This window comes from Schistocerca americana, chromosome 5 (assembly GCF_021461395.2).
Source record: "Schistocerca americana isolate TAMUIC-IGC-003095 chromosome 5, iqSchAmer2.1, whole genome shotgun sequence".
NCBI classification, from domain to species: domain Eukaryota; kingdom Metazoa; phylum Arthropoda; class Insecta; order Orthoptera; family Acrididae; genus Schistocerca; species Schistocerca americana.
The window spans coordinates 434,370,327-434,386,798 of NC_060123.1; the positions used below are offsets into that span (position 1 = coordinate 434,370,327).

The window sequence follows — 16,472 nt, forward strand, 5'->3', positions numbered from 1 at the left end:
CCCATACGGCTCGTTGAAAAACAACTGCGCTGATATTTGATATACAGATGGGAAATGCAACATAACATGATGGAACACACGGTAAAATACCGTCGAGGGGGAGAGTCACAATGTAAATTTAACTCTCAATCGAAATAACACTGAAACATGCTGTTTGCATTTTGGATAACGTTAACTATTATATTTTACAAAGGAATTTTCTTTCACTTCTAATCTAAACGTGCCTCCAGGATTTCTTTTGGAAATCCTCAGGGATTTACAGAAAGAAATTATAATTAACAAGAAAACTATTTGCTTAATGTAAGTTTTTGTTTAGTCGTTTGCTTCGGACATGTAGTGTTTCATACCAATAAGATTTGGTTATTTATATTACTTATAAATAAAGTTCATAGGTCAAGTAATTACTGTCTCCTAGTTCGTATATGTGGCAGATGGCACTACTTTCAATCCCTATAGAGTCTAAGCCATGAAACGCTACGAATTTAAATCGAGCGACTGAAAGCAGTATTCGCAGTAAGCAAATAATACTGATTGTTATTATTATTATTATTATTATTATTATTATGGTGAATATAAGATTAAACAGCCAGCGGGTTGCATATAAAAGTTAGGTACCTTGACCTGGGCTCCGGCACTTACTAGAGGTGTCTTCATCAGAATGATCAGTTGTTAAATCCTAAAGAATAACACATGGGAAAACAAATGTTCAAATGTGTGTGACTTCCTAAGGGACCAAACTCCTGAGGTCATCGTTCCCTAGACTTATGCACTACTTACACTAACTTATGCTAAGAACAACACACACACACACACACACACACACACACACACACATGCCCGAGGGAGGACTCGAACCTCCGGCGGGAGGAGCCGAGCATTCCGTGACATGGCGACTCAAACCGCGCTGCCATAGGAAAACAGGTATGACAAAAAACACATTAACCTAAATGACAATTTTCGTGAGGCACAAAGGTTATTCGCGCATCATTTCATTGCTAATCAGCAGTAGTTAAAATCTGGAGCAGCTATGCTCAAGTCAAAAGTAAAAGAGAACTTTTTAGCCTTGTCGCGTGTACCCAGCTGGGAAAATCAGACTGTTCGGCCCAGTGGATTACACTGCTGTCATGAAAACAATACGAGCTGAGCCGTCACCACGCGCAGACAGTAAGATCTGCCAATTTGAAACATTACGACAAAAATTATTGAAAAAAGACAGTCAATTTTGGAAAATAAAATATAAAGAGGGCATAACGTCCTTTTGAAATTACACAGTAGTCAATCAGATTAAGCATAACAGGGCCATCTGTTAGGCTTTACAGAAACTACTACTACGTAAAGGACAGAATGACATAAAAGAAATTTTACAAGCAGCTGTACAATTTATAAAATATTTGCATGAAGGTAACTTTAGTAGCACGTATCTATGAGATAAGAAGAAAATTATGTTTTGAAACGAGGAACAGGAAAAATCTAGCAAAAAATAGAGGAATCAAAACTCTGCGAACAGTGGACTGAAACCATTGAAAAAGTTTTTCTTACGTAGTTGTAACTGTTCATTGAGGATGGGGCCATCGTTCTTAGAAATACGCTTGAAAATCTCTAGCTCTTCGAGTACATAGATCCTATAACCTTTCCTTTCGCTGTGTAGAATGGAAATTTCTTCAACGCGTTTCGGTTTGTAAAATTTCTTCTATGTCACTCTGTCCTTTACGTAATAGTAATTTCAGTAAAGCCTAACATATGGCTCTGTAATATTTACTCTGCTTGACTACTGTGTAATTTCAAAAAGACATTATGTTATCTGTATATTTTGTTTTTCAAAATTAACTGTCGTTTTTTTAAGTTGTTTTCGTTATAATTTCCCAGTCGGCACATGTTACAGTCCACGCCCGACAGGCGGCGAAACTCGTATTGTTTTCATGGCAGCAATGTAAGCCACTGGGCCGATCAGTCTGATGTTGCTCCCTGCTGGGTACACGTGGCAAAGGCTACAACGTTTTGTTTTACTTTTCACTTGAGCGTAGCTGTTCCAGATTCTGACCATCGCTTTTTAGCAATGTAATTTTACGTAATGCCGCGCGTGGTAACCGCGCGGTCTGGGCGCCTTGAAACGGTCCGTGCGGCTCCCCACGTCGGAGGTTCGAGTCCTACCACGGACATGGGTGTGTGTGTTGTCCTTAGCGTAAGTTAGTTAAGTTAGATTAAGTAGTGTGTAAGCTTAGGTACCGATGACCTCAGTAGTTTGGTCCCATAAGAACTTACCACAAATTTCCAAAAATTTTACGTAAGCAGCTTTTTTGAGTCATGAAAATTGTCATCCTGTTTAATGTGTTTTTTGTTTTATTTGATTTTCTATGTATTGTTTTATAGGATTTAGTCACTGTTCATTCTGATGAAGACACCCCTAGTAGGTACTGAAACGTAGGTCAGTGTACCTAACGATTATGTGCAACCGGTTGGCTGTTTAATCTTGTATTGAAACTAGTATACGGTTGCTGAATAACAGCCATATTCGAAACTGTATTATTATTACTAATGTTATTATTATTATTATTATTCACTCTGCAGATCATTTACGATGTTTGAAACAATTTTACGAAGCGTGACAGCATTCGTGCTTGACGACACAAGATGAAAACTTACTTCCCTCCCGGTGGTCCCATTAAAACACAAGTTCATCTCAGTGGTTACCTTGTCCCTGGTGAGGACACGTGTTGGAGAAGCAATTACATGGCTGAACAGGGCTTGGGCTGAGGGATTCCTGATGTGAGACATCAGATGGGCTCGGGAGATATGCAAAACGAGCAGGGAAGCCTCGTGGTCGGCGGCGCCCGTTTCTTCCACTTTCTTAGTCTGGGTGCCACAGGTAAACGTTGAGTCACGTCCGTGTTCTATTCACACTGCTCGTTCGTGTCACTGTTCTCGCCAACACTGTAAAGAGACTGCGAGACAAACTCAGGCCGTACGCGAATATACAAAACGCTGTAGTTAGGCCGTAATGTAGTATCAACTCTCAGTGTACGATATATCTCTCTTTCTTTCAATGTACAATAGGAAAAAGTTTGCTGTGCAACAACCAAGTATGTTTATTTTTCCTATTGGGCTCAGAGAATTATAACTTCATTTTCAGGGGAAACAATTCATTTTATTTCTTTGGGGTTGTTCAAATAGAGCAGTAATTGCGTCTTAGAGAATTGTCCCATCGTCAGTCATTGGAAAGGGTAACTGCGCCCTTGAAAATTGGGAATTGATTATCCAATAACACGCGAAACAGGAAGTGATCGACAAATCATCGATGTCAGTTTCTTACTTCCGTTAAGATAGAGCGCATAAGATCGACAGATGATGCACGAGTAATCTGTACAGTCACAAAGGCAAGTGTTCCCATTCGGGATAACTGATGCGCACCAGTTCCTTTTTCCTCAACTATTCATTCTCTGTTCCAAGGAGCAGAGGGAGCTTTTTCGAATCTGGCCCATTATACAGTCGTAGTTCTTTCAGCCTATTACCAATCGAGATGTTAGGGAGGCAGATAGGTTGCCAGTCAGGAATAAACGATAAGGGGATCACCAGTTCAGGGATTTACCAGGCAAAGAAAGTCGGCGAGGTGATCAGATCAGTACTATTTTAAATTGCTTCCGGACAGTGCTCTCCATTGTCACAGACAAAAATATGTAATTACCGACATTGACTGTTGTGCCAAATACTGCACGACATGCTAGTGGAGCAAAGGCAATCCCAACTTGGAATACCTGGGAGGGGCTACCAGTTTCAGCATTTGTCTTACAATCAAGGGAAACCTCCCAAAAACCTTTATCAGAACTGGGGGATTTGAACTAACTGTAATTTAATTTTGGGACAATATGTCCCATGCCAATAATATGAAAGCTTGTTATGTGTATGAATCTAATTGTTTTGGTATCGACAACTTGTCCGACATGTGCAGTGTACCTATGTCATATGAACATCGTGTGCGTGTATGCACAAGTTAGTAAGATAAGAAATTGGACTCCGGAAATGTGTTTGGTGCCTCTGACAATGTTGCACAAGACATTATGTTTCATAACACACATCAATTGAAATCAGTAATCTCTTTGGCAAGCAATGTGTGATGGTATGTCTCCAATACACTCATAATAGTATTTTAAAATCATAGCTTACCGCAATAGTTTGCAACAAAAGACTAAGTAGCATACATTCAGCACCAGTAAGTAACAAATGAATCAGTTTTTACATCACGAATGAATGAAAACATGTCCGCGATATAAGCAGTAATGTCACTTGGCTATTCCATTTCGTCATGATACGGAATTATTGAAGTAGCACTTAACGAATGTCAAGTTTTGGTGAGTCCCTGAATATCGACACCTGGACTCAACCGTCCAGCGTAGTTAAAACAACTATTTGAAAAGCGACTAGTTTTGTTCAGTCTCTTGGTACCAACCAATAACCCTCGATTCCACCACCAATTCTTTAAAAAATCGGGCGCCCATGTACAAAACAGCTTCAGACGGCTGATTGCAAATGAGTTCATTTGTTAAAGCTTAGACGTTAAGCTTGTAAAACCGTTATGGTTGAAGACATTGCATTTTTTTACGCATTTCAGTGTTTATGACGATATATCTCTTGTGCTATGAGTCACAAAGTGATGTAATTTTGGAGGTACATTTGGAGGCATATGTGGATACAGTCTGCGAAGTCTGTTGCTAACAGAATTAGTAGTAAAGAAGTAATAAATTAAAACGTTGTCTCTGATGCTGAAGTTTTATTACATGAATAGCGGATGATAAGTAAGTGATAAACTTTTTTTTCCTTTAGATTTTGGGGAGTATCAATAAGAAAAAGTTTGTGTTACGTGTAACATTTTCTGAAAGTCCTTAAGTGATGTCGTTGTCAAATACTGGAGGAATATATTCTGCGTAATTTGAGCGCCCTGAGTTACGCTGCCTCAAGATTTATACACAATTTCCAACTTTAATATCTGACTTATTGCATTAAATTTCTAATGTAAATTTCAATCCTTAACGGGTAGATTAGGACAGCATTTTAAATTTTTAAACTCCGTCAACAATTATATGAAATACGAAACTCAAATCTTTGTTGCGTTAGAAGCCCTTAGGTAAGTAGAATGGAAACTGGGACACGGTCACGGGTGACCGTTTTAGGTTAGTGGGACAGACACAAATGCAAACACTTCTAGAAAGTATCGAGGTTAAACGTAAAAGCAGAAATTCTTCAGTGAAGCAGAAGGAGACGTTAGAAAGCTGAATGGAGCAGGAGTACATCTAAAAATCACGGCGTAATAGAAATGTACGCTTCACAGAGGCGAATGCGAATACAGTGATAGGGGACGATTTGTTATTGATAGCTAACCAAGCTCTGCGTACCTTGCACGACAGTACCTACTGGGCAGGACACCTTTTAATTGATATTTATTTTCATTGTTTCATGTTGTCTTATGCCATCAGTTTAATATCATGAGTAGTGATGTGCTGCATTACTATCTCTCCATTCCTTTCGCCGTTTCAGATCTTTCTAAGTCTCTGCAATACAGTACCAATATCGTTAGCCTATACTAGCAGTAGCATTGTTGAGCAGGTCAGATAGTGTTTTTTCTTGTTTTTTGTTTACTTTTTTTTTACAAACATAAATTCTGACGAAATATCTGCGCTTAAGATCAAACATGGTGCTTATGAGTGAGACTGCAACCATTTTTTCTCAAAGTTTGTCTTCGCGTTAACGTGCCCATTGCATGAACACAAGCACTGAAACATTCCAAGCTGAGTCTGACTTGCCGTGTTAGAGTGTCGTTTGACTTTATCTCTTCTCGCTGTAGATGCTTAATGCTTCTTGGGAAAGAAAAGGATTTCGGGAGCATAAATAACCACTAAGCACCCATATTAATGTGCTGCCTACAGAGCAGGAGAGATAAGCAATATTTTGAGTTATTATGGTTTGAGCAAAGCAGGGCACGTTCTTGCACAAAGCACAGTAGCTGTATGCGGCGCTCATCGGCGGGCATGAATCACCGCATTTTGTTACGACTATACGTTACGACTATATGATTAATAGCATTTTGATCTACTTACACAATACAGCAGCGATTCTGCATGACTTGAATTCCACAATCCTTGGTACGTCTGTGGAGATGTGTGGCACATGTCACGCATTTCACGTAAATTATAGGAGCTGGCACCCGATAGCTTCCGAAATGTGTTCCATTAGCTTCAAATCAGGTGAATTTGGCGGCCAAGACATGAAACTGAGTTCACTGTTACGCTCTTCAAGCAACTGACCACTGGTCTTATGACAGAGACATTCTACTAGAAGAGCCATCGAGAAAGACATCAAGCATGATGGATGAAATAATACTCACGTAGTCCATAACTGTTATGGTTCCTTCGATTATTACTGCAGGTCTCATGAAACCCCAAGTGAATGTTTCCTGTAGCATAATACTGCCTCAAGAACCTGCATCCGTAGTGCGGTGTATGTTCGAGCATCCACTCGCATTGATTACTGTGCGTCCCGGGACGACCATTGACCTGGGGCAGTAAGAAACGTGATTCAATCGCCCAGGCTGCGCGTTTCCATCGATTCACGATTAAATCTCGACGGTCTCGTGATCAGTGCAGTCGTAACTAACGATGACATTAGGTCGACATGCGAACACGCACGGGTCGTCTTCCGCGAGGCTCCATGATCAATAATGTGCGCTGAACTGTGTACTCAGAAACACTTGTTCTCGCACTATCATTGTAGACTGTCATGCTTCATAGAGTGGGCATGCGTCCGACTACCACATTCTATGACGAGGTGTGGGCGCCGTTATTTCACAGCCCTTCAACTAGTTCCCCAGTTTCCGTAGAGAGAAATTTACCATTCAATCGTAGCTACTATAGAAGTCTCGTCCTCACATTTGACTGCAATACTCCACTCGCCTCTTTGGTCATTTATTGCTGGCTATTTTAAATTATGGACCCATTTTCAAAAATTCGTATCTGTTCAAGTACAGACCCCAAATGAACGAGCTTTTACACCAATGAAAAGAGGAAGCTTCAAAGTTTTTGGCGGGCGGCGGCGGGCGGGCAGTGATGGTTTCAGAAGCGGAAAATCCACATTCACCATTGCAACACGAAAGGGACTCACGGAAGATCAACGTGTTCTGTGCCATATCCTGTGCAAAGGTTTATGGTGCATTTTTCTTTGCGGAAAGAACTGAAGCGGGAATCACGTACCTGAACATGTTGGGATAAAAAATGGTTCAAATGGCTCTGAGCACTATGGGACTTAACATCTGTGGTCATCAGTCCCCTAGAACTTAGAACTACTTAAACCTAACTAACCTAAGGACAGCACACACATCCATGCCCGAGGCAGGATTCGAACCTGCGACCGTAACAGTCGCGCGGTTCCGGACTGAGCGCCTTAACCGCGAGACCACCGCGGCCGGCATGTTGGGATAATGGCTGTTCCCTCAAGTTATGGAAGATTCACAGGACTTCATTTTCCAGCAGCATGGAGCTCCAACCCATTGGCACAGTGATGTACGAGGCTTTTTGAATGACTCCCTTCCTCAGCGCTGGATCGGCCGCAGGGGTTTGAGCACCTGGCTCTGCACTTCTGGCCAGGGAGAGCTCCTAATGTCACACCCTGCGACTATTTCTTATGGGGTTACGTGAAGGAAGCTGTTTACGTCCCGCCTCTACCAACCACTCTGAACGATCTGTTGAACCGGATCACTGTTGCCGTGTACTCAGTAAAAGCAGATACGCTTCCGCGTGTTTGAGACGAGTTTGGCTACCGCGTCAATGTTTGCCGTGCAGGGAACAGTGACCACATTGAACATTTATAACATGTATCACATTTCTTTTTTTATTAAATAATTAATAAAACCTAATTTATTACAAATTACTACAAATTATTAAATTTATTAAATTGATATCAAACAATATGAAAAAAACTTTGAAACTTCCTCTTTTCATTGGTATACAACTTGTTCATTTTGGATTTGTACTTGAATAAATACAAAGTTTTGAAAATGGGTCCATCATTTACGATAACCCTGTACCTTCGAGGAACCCCAATCCACTCTTAAACCTGGACCACGCCATAAAACGATATATTATCAATTTTCTCCTTTTTCCTTTGTTTCAGTAAAACATTTTATTTTAGAGCAAATGCAACCGCTTAGCTATAAATGTGTTATTTATTGTTTATGAGACATGCAGTCATGAGACGTAAAGTCTGGAGTAAAATGTTATCGTTGTAAAACAATATCCGTCTTTTCTCTGACATACTTCACTTATTTCCGTCTTCACCTTCCCTCCTCCTAGCTGCTGTTTGTTAAGACACCTGTACCAAAGTGAGTTTCTTTAACTGAGAAAGAAAATCTTTTTGTTGAAACTTTGTGACATGTTCTTTTACTTTATAGAAATAAGAGCTTTGGCATGTTACTGACAGGTTTTACGGTAGAAAAGCGAGTGAGTATGATTGCGAGATGTATGTTTAGCCACCAATACGGCTATCTCACTGAGACCGCTACGAATTGTAGTAATTATTGAGAAACAGTGTGCTTTTTAATTTATGGAGCCTGAATTGCTAGGTCAAACGGTATCGGTGCACTTGAGAGAGTAGAAGCTGACACACTCGTTAAAATAATACTAAAAAACTAAGCCAGCTTAGAATATTTCGCGCAAAAAAAGTTCTTTTTTCGTCATCAGTTTAACACACTAATTATAGAGTTGAAACCAGCTGGCATGGTGAACATTACACTTCTGAGACGACTCCGGACAGAAAAATCCAGAGGATGGTCAGATGATGTTGGTGTCACGAGACAGGCCCTACTCGACGAATACCTTGGATCATATTGGCTCGCTAGATGTCGTCTTACATCAGCAACAAAATGTTGGTTCAAATGGCTCTGAGCACTGTGGGACTTCACTTCTGAGGTCATCAGTCCCCTAGAATTTAGAACTACTTAAACCTAACTAACCTAAGAACATCACACACACCCACGCCCGAGGCAGGATTCGAACCTGCGACCGTAGCGGTCGCGCGGTTCCAGACTGTAGTGCCTAGAACCGCTCGGCCACTCCGGTCGGACCAACAAAATGTGTCGGGACCTCATCATGCATGTACGTTGGAAAGAGGAACATACTCAAGCAAACCTGGAAGATTATGCCGCAGGAACCGAGGTAGCCTCATCTACTAGTTTTCTTGGGAGAGTGTATGGCCTAACTGAGATGCTCCCATAGAAACTTTAACCTCAAATTCAATTAAAAGTATCCAGGAGCCACTAACGTGATTGCTCATAAATAGCATCAGCGTTAATATCAAAATTTGGTCCACTCACAGTGTGAGGGGAAGTAAAAATGTTTTCTAACTGTACTCAGTAGAACCATTCAACGTACTCTTCGCTTTCAAACAAGGATAGCTAAACAAACACCAAATGTATTGTGTTTACTGTTAGAAGCATGTAACAACTGTGTTGTAATGTCGACTTGCTATACTACTGTGCAACATAACGACATTCGATTACTTCATAATTACTGTAATTCGCAATACGAAACTAAATTACAAAAGTAAACAAAGTGTTTATTTGGAATACTGGATTATATATATCGAAATTCGGTCTATACTAAAAATAATGTACTCCTATTTAAAGCAGTAGCATGAAAGGAATACCTAGGATAACTGTCTCAACGCAGTTAACAAAAATGTAATCGCTATTGTTTATTAGAATCATTTCACTTATTTTTCCATGAAAACGACAGATATACAAGTATTTGGCCTTGTACACTAATTCATGTATCTAAATTGTAACCACTGAATAATAACATTTTCTGTAATTTGAACAACTTCTGTGAGATCAATTAACGAAATTACTGTTTGCAGCAATGTTCAGGTTGTCAGCGAATGTGTATAAGATCCGTGAGACACAACGCGACATGGCTATTACAGTGTGAGATTTTAAGTTGCACCTGTGTGACGTAACATCAAGTCAAGAAATAAACAACATTCAGAGTTCTAAAACTGAGTATTGTATTGAACTGGGGACCTAGAAAAGACGGAGAGGCTTCGTCCCCGTGGTAGCCCTCAGTGGTTCACATCCCACGACAGGCTACTGCAGTCCACTCACCCCACCGCCGCCGCACACCGAACCCAGGGTTACTGTGCGGTTCGGCCCCCAGTGGCCCGCCAGGGAGCGTCTCACACCAGACGAGTATAACGCCAAATGATTGCGTGGTAGAGTAACTATGGTGTATGCGTACGTGCATACAGTGTTTGCGGAGCAATCGCCGACATAGTGTAACTGAGGCGGAATAAAGGGGACTAGCCCAAATTCGCAAAGGCAGATGGAAAACCGCCTTAAAGACCATCCACAGACGGCCGGCACACCGGACCTCGACACAAATCCACCGGACGGATTCATGCCTGGGACCGGCAAGCCTTCCCGCCCGGAAAGCAGTGCGTTAGACCGCACGGCTAACCGGACGAGCTAAAACTGAGTATACTTGAATCACTTCTTGATCTTTCACGTTATTGTAGGTCCGTGTTGTTCTTTGACCCTTCATCGCTACAGAAATTTACAGAAAGCATCAACTGCAGCGGAGCAACGAAGAGAAGTTAACGCCAACATTTTTTGAACAGTCCGAGTTACACCCCTCCAAGAACTTTTATTTCAGCTACCTTCAAGATTCGTATTCGTGTATTCGTTAATACCTTCACTTTCATTTATCATTATCCCTAGGAAGGCGGTTACACCGCAAAATACCATCGAGATTGAAATCATTAGTGACTGAGAACACGGTCGATTTGGACAAAAATAGGCAAGAAACCAGCCACGGTCGATCCAAGCACTCATCTGAGCTGATTTAGAGAAAGCGTGTGAAGTCTAAAAGAGACTGGTCGAGCAGGATTGGCCTCGAAATAGTAGATTACCGACTATACCACATTTAGTAATTTTCTGCACAATTCCATCAAATGTCACCAACAGCACTTACTTCGTTGCGTTGTCTGTGCGCGTGGCAATACACCATTCGCGCCACATACAATCTATATATTAATTCAAGTCATCGAGTGAAGCCTGTACGTGGGTGAGTCACTGCAGTTCCGCGTTGAAATTAACATCTGGGATGCGTTCCTGGCGTCTCAGGTGTAACGGGTAACACTAGACCATTGTTTCAGACGAATTTAAATTAAATACGGTAACTCCATTTAGTATAGGGTGTGTCACGCGTTGCGAAGGTTTCAGAGGTACACGCCCATTCAGAATAAAGTCCGTAACTTGCAAGTTGTAAGAACAATACGGTCCGGGCGCCAGTTTATCAATTTTTATGTTAATAGAGCCGTGTTCTCCCGTATTGTTTTCGGGATAACTTAAATTACGTGGAGCTCACTGCAAATGGCTGTTATTGTCAACTTACGACAGTCATTAGGGGGAGGGGTCCTTTGACGGGCTGCACTTAAAGTTCGTGGCCCGGGCCACCAATTTCACCTTCGCCGGACAACGTGGCCATTCAAGCTTGGCCATTTCGCCACACGATTCTTATTGACTGCGCAGAAATAACATACGACTTCCCAGATGTCCTTCTCAGATACCGAAGCTGACTAACACTCGTACAAAATACGGCACGTACATTTTGTACTCAGAAGAAAATTGATTTTTAGATTACTGACGTGAGTGGCTGAAGGGGGCAAGGCTTTCAATGTACGCCTCGGAACTCAAAGAGTGGAACGTTTCTGTGGTAATATATCATTAGACGTTTCGAAAGATTGGTCTTGCACATTCACGCTGTTGAGCTCACGCGATTTACGCAATATGTAATACAATATTTATAAGTAGAGCCACTATTTTCTAAAAACATAGACACTTCAAATAAAATTAATAGAAGACTTTCTTTTTTTTTCGGTAATGTCATACTTCCGCTGTCGATAGTAGTTGAACTGACAAAAGAGAAGAGTAGTGCTTGTTTCAGATATACTTGATTATGGAACACAACCAGGTATACCAGTCACACAAAAAAAGCGGCATATTACGTGTTTCTACTTTCCTTACCTCCCTTCAAAAGCATTTAACGAGTCTAAATAAGTTCCTGCCTGAATAGGATTGCAAAATATGGCACAAATTCTTTTAGATCGTCTGTTAACCAACTTTTCCTGCCTTGTGCTGGTATCTTCATCTCTATGCACCTTCGTCGTCCAACATCCACATAAAAACATGTTTCACATATTCTAAGAGCTACACCTACATATTTTCGTCACTATTCGCAACTCTCCTTAGAGTGACAAATGGAGGCCGTAGCAGTTGTTCCAATACATTTTCCTCTACATCTACAGCAACGCCGTCTGCATCAAAGCCAATGCAGTCCTCCGTATCTACACTGACAGCTGTTGACTGTGCAACATCATTGGAACAAACCAAAATGGCATCAAATGTACTACATGCTTCGCTATTTATTTCTGTACTGCGGTCATAAAACCTACCCTCCTGTGAGTCCAAAGCAAGTTGTACCATATATTTGCTGCACTGAAATTTCACTACCCAGTAGCACACTTTTTTCGTAACTGTAATAACGTGATATTGAAATACCAATATATAGAATATACACTACTGGCTATTAAAATTGCTACACCAAGAAGAAATGCAGATGACAAACGGGTATTCATTGGACAAATATATTATACTAGAACTGACATGTGATTACATTTCCACGCAATTTGGGTGCATAGATCCTGAGAAATCAGCACCCAGAACAACCACATCTTGCCGTAATAGTGGCCTTGATACACTTGGGCATTGAGTCAAACAGAGCTTGGATGGCGTGTACAGGTACAGTTGCCCATGCAGCTTCAACACGACACCACAGTTCATCAAGAGTAGTAAATGGCGTATTGTGACGAGCCAGTTGCTGGGCCACCTTTGACCAGACGTTTCAATTGGTGACAGATCTGCAGAATGTGGTGCCCAGGGCAGCAGTCGAACATTTTTTGTATCCAGAAAGGCCATTACAGGACCTGCAACATGCGATCGTGCATTATCCTGCTGAAATGTAGGGATTCGCAGGGATCGAATGAAGGGTAGAGCCACGGGTCGGAACTCATCCGAAATGTAACGTCCAATGTTCAAAGTGCCATCACTGCGAACAAGAGGTGACCGAGACGTGTAACCAATGGCACCCCATACCATCACGCCGGGTGATACGCCAGTATGGCTATGACGAATACACGCTTCCACGGTTACGACCATCATGATGCTGTAAACTGAACCTGGATTCATCCGAAAAAAAGACGTTTTGCCATTCGTGCACCCAGGTTCGTCGTAGAGTACACCATCGCAGGCGATCCTGTCTGTGATGCAGCGTCAAGGGTAACCGCAGCCATGGTCTCCGAGCTGATAGTCCATGCTGCTCCAAACGTCATCGAACTGTTCGTGCAGATGGTGTTGTCCCATCTGTTGGGATCGAGACGTGGCTGCACGATCCGTTACAGCCATGCGGATAAGATGCCTGTCATGTCGACTGCTAGTGATACGAGGCCGTTGGGATCGAGCCCGGCGTTCCGTATTACCCTCCTGAACCCACCGATTCCATATTCTGCTAACAGTCATTGGATCTCGACCAACGCGAGCAGAAATGTCGCGATAGGTTGCAATCCGACCTTTATCAATGTCGGAAACGTGATGGTACGCATTTCTCCTCGTAACAGGAGGCATCACAACAACGTATCACCAGGCAACGCCGGTCAACTGCTGTTTGTGCATGTGAAATCGGTTGGAAACTTTCCTCATGTTAGCAGGTTTAGGTGTCGCCACCGGCACCAACCTTGTGTGAATGCTCTGAAAAGCTAATCATTTGCATATCACAGCATCTTCTTCCTGTCGGTTAAATCCCGCGTCTGTAGCACGCCATCTTCGTGGTGTAGCAATTTTAATGGCCGTTGCCTGGCGAAACGTTCTTGTGATGCCTCGTTTAAGAAGGAGAAATGCGTACCATCACGTTTCCGACTTTGATAAAGGTCGGGTTGTAGCCTATTGCGATTGCGATTTATTGTATCCGGACTTCGATGCTCGCGTCGATCGAGATCCATTATGAAATCGGTGGCTTCAGGAGGGTAATAAGGAACGCCGTGCTGGATCCCAACGGCCTCGTATCAGTAGCTGTTGGGATGAGAGGCATCTTATCCGCATGGCTGTAACGGATCGTGCAGCCACGTCTCGATCCCTGAGTCAACAGATGGAGACGTTTGCAAGACAACAACCATCTGCACGAACAGTTGGACGATGTTTGCAGCAGCATGGACTATCAGCTCGGAGACCATGGCTGTGGTTACCCTTGACGCTGCATCACAGACAGGAGCGCCTGCGATGGTGTACTCAACGACGAACCTGGGTGCACGAATGGCAAAACGTCATTTTTTCGGATGAATCCAGGTTCTGTTTACAGCATCATGATGGTCGCATCCGTGTTTGGCGACATCGCGGTGAACGCACACTGGAAGCGTGTATTCGTCATCCCCATACTAGCGTATGACCCGGCGTGATGGTATGGGGTGCCATTGGTCTCACGTCTCGGTCACCTATTGTTCGCATTGACGGCACTTTGAAGAGTGGGCGTTACATTTCAAATGTGTTACGACTCGGGGCTCTACCCTTCATTCGATCCCTACAAAACCCTACATTTCAGCAGGATAATGCACGACCGCGTGTTGTAGGTCCTGTACGGACCTTTCTGGATACAGAAAATGTTAGACTGCTGCCATGGCCAGCACATTCTGCAGATCTGTCACCAATTGAAAACGTCTGGTCAATGGTGGCCGAGCAACTGGCTCGTCACAATACGCCAGTCACTACTCTTGATGAACTGTGGTATCGTGTTGAAGCTGCATAGGCAGCTGTACCTGTACACGCCATCCAAGCTCTGTTTGACTCAATGCCCAGGCGTATCAAGGCCGTTATTACGGCCAGAGGTGGTTGTTCGTGGTACTGATTTCTCAGGATCTGTGCACCCATATTGCGTTAAAATGCAACACATGTCAGTTCTAGTATAATATATTTGTCCAATGAATACCCGTTTATCATCTGCATTTCTTCTTGGTGTAGCAATTTTAATGGCCAGTAGTGTATTTCGGGAGACGAACAGCGACTTGCACGTAGCCATAAAAAGGTGCAAGTACCCGCCCTCCCGATGCCGGAGAAGGGGGAGTTATGGTCTGGGGAATGTTTTCGTAGGATTCCTTGGTTGACCTTATTATTCTGGAACGCCCAATGGATCTATCCTTAGGAACTTCGTCCACACCTACCTGAAGTTTGTTTTCCTGGGCACGATGACATCCATGAGCAGGCGAGTGCGTCTCACACAGATCGCAGCGTAGGTATGTGGTTCGAAGAGCATCAGGACAAGTTCACTGAACTCCCGAGGCCACCAGACTCCCTGGATTTAAACCCAGTCGAGAAGTTTTGGGACTGCCTCCAGCGGGCTGTTTGCGCCACACATTCTTAACCGAGAAACCTAACGCAGCTGGGCATGGAACTGGAGTCGCCATGACTCCACATCCCTGTCAGAACCTCACTGACTCATCTTGCACATCTCGCAGCGGCCCGCGCTACAGAAGGTGGTTGTCGAGGTCTTTAACAGGTGGTCACTAAGTGATTGGCAAAGGAAATAAATGTATTACTTAACTCGCTACGATAAATTTTCTACCTAACCTTCAGTTTGCAGCTATCTTGGCACAACTCCAAGAGTTGCCAGCACTGAGTGGAAATGTCGCCTATAGTTCAGGCACCAGTCCATTCCGTACCTATATTGTACCTATAAGTCCGCCTGCTTAGCTGGGTGGTACCGTGCTTGCCTCCCATGCCAGTGGGTCCCGGTTAGATTCTCTGCTGGGTTGGAGATTTTCTCCGCTCGTGGACTGGGTGTTGTGTTGTCGTCATCATCATTTCATCCTCATCACCGGTGCAGAAGTCGCCCAGTGTGGCGTCGAATGAAATAAGACATGCACTTCGCGGCCGAACTTCCCCGAATAGTGGCCTCCCGGCCAACGATGTCATACGCTCAGCCGGCCTGAGTGGCCGAGCGGTTAAAGGCGCTACAGTCTGGAACCGCACGACCGCTACGGTCGCAGGTTCGAATCCTGCCTCGGGCATGGATGTGTGTGATGTCCTTAGGTTAGTTAGGTTTAAGTAGTTCTAAGTTCTAGGGGACTTATGACCACAGCAGTTGAGTCCCATAGTGCTCAGAGCCATTTGAACCAATCATACGCTCATTTTCATTTATTTATTTATTTATTTATTTATTTTTTTGTACCTATACATCTAACACGAAACATTTAATATTTTGTTATAATAGTTGTTTTGCGACACTGCAGAAACGTCACAATTATCCGTCAATGACTGTGTCATATTACTACTAATAACTAATTATTTATATTATTTTATTTATATTCTTTAATATACACTGACAAAAAAA

At 42.8% G+C, this 16,472-nt stretch overlaps 1 non-coding gene across 1 annotated transcript; it reads left to right on the forward strand.

Annotated features, from left to right (window-relative positions):
• The first annotated feature begins 16,065 nt into the window (after nucleotides 1-16,065).
• On the forward strand, nucleotides 16,066-16,149 carry Trnas-gga. The gene is given in 2 exon segments: nucleotides 16,066-16,105; nucleotides 16,115-16,149. It is a non-coding gene; the product is annotated as a tRNA-Ser (tRNA).
• The last annotated feature ends 323 nt before the right edge of the window (nucleotides 16,150-16,472 follow it).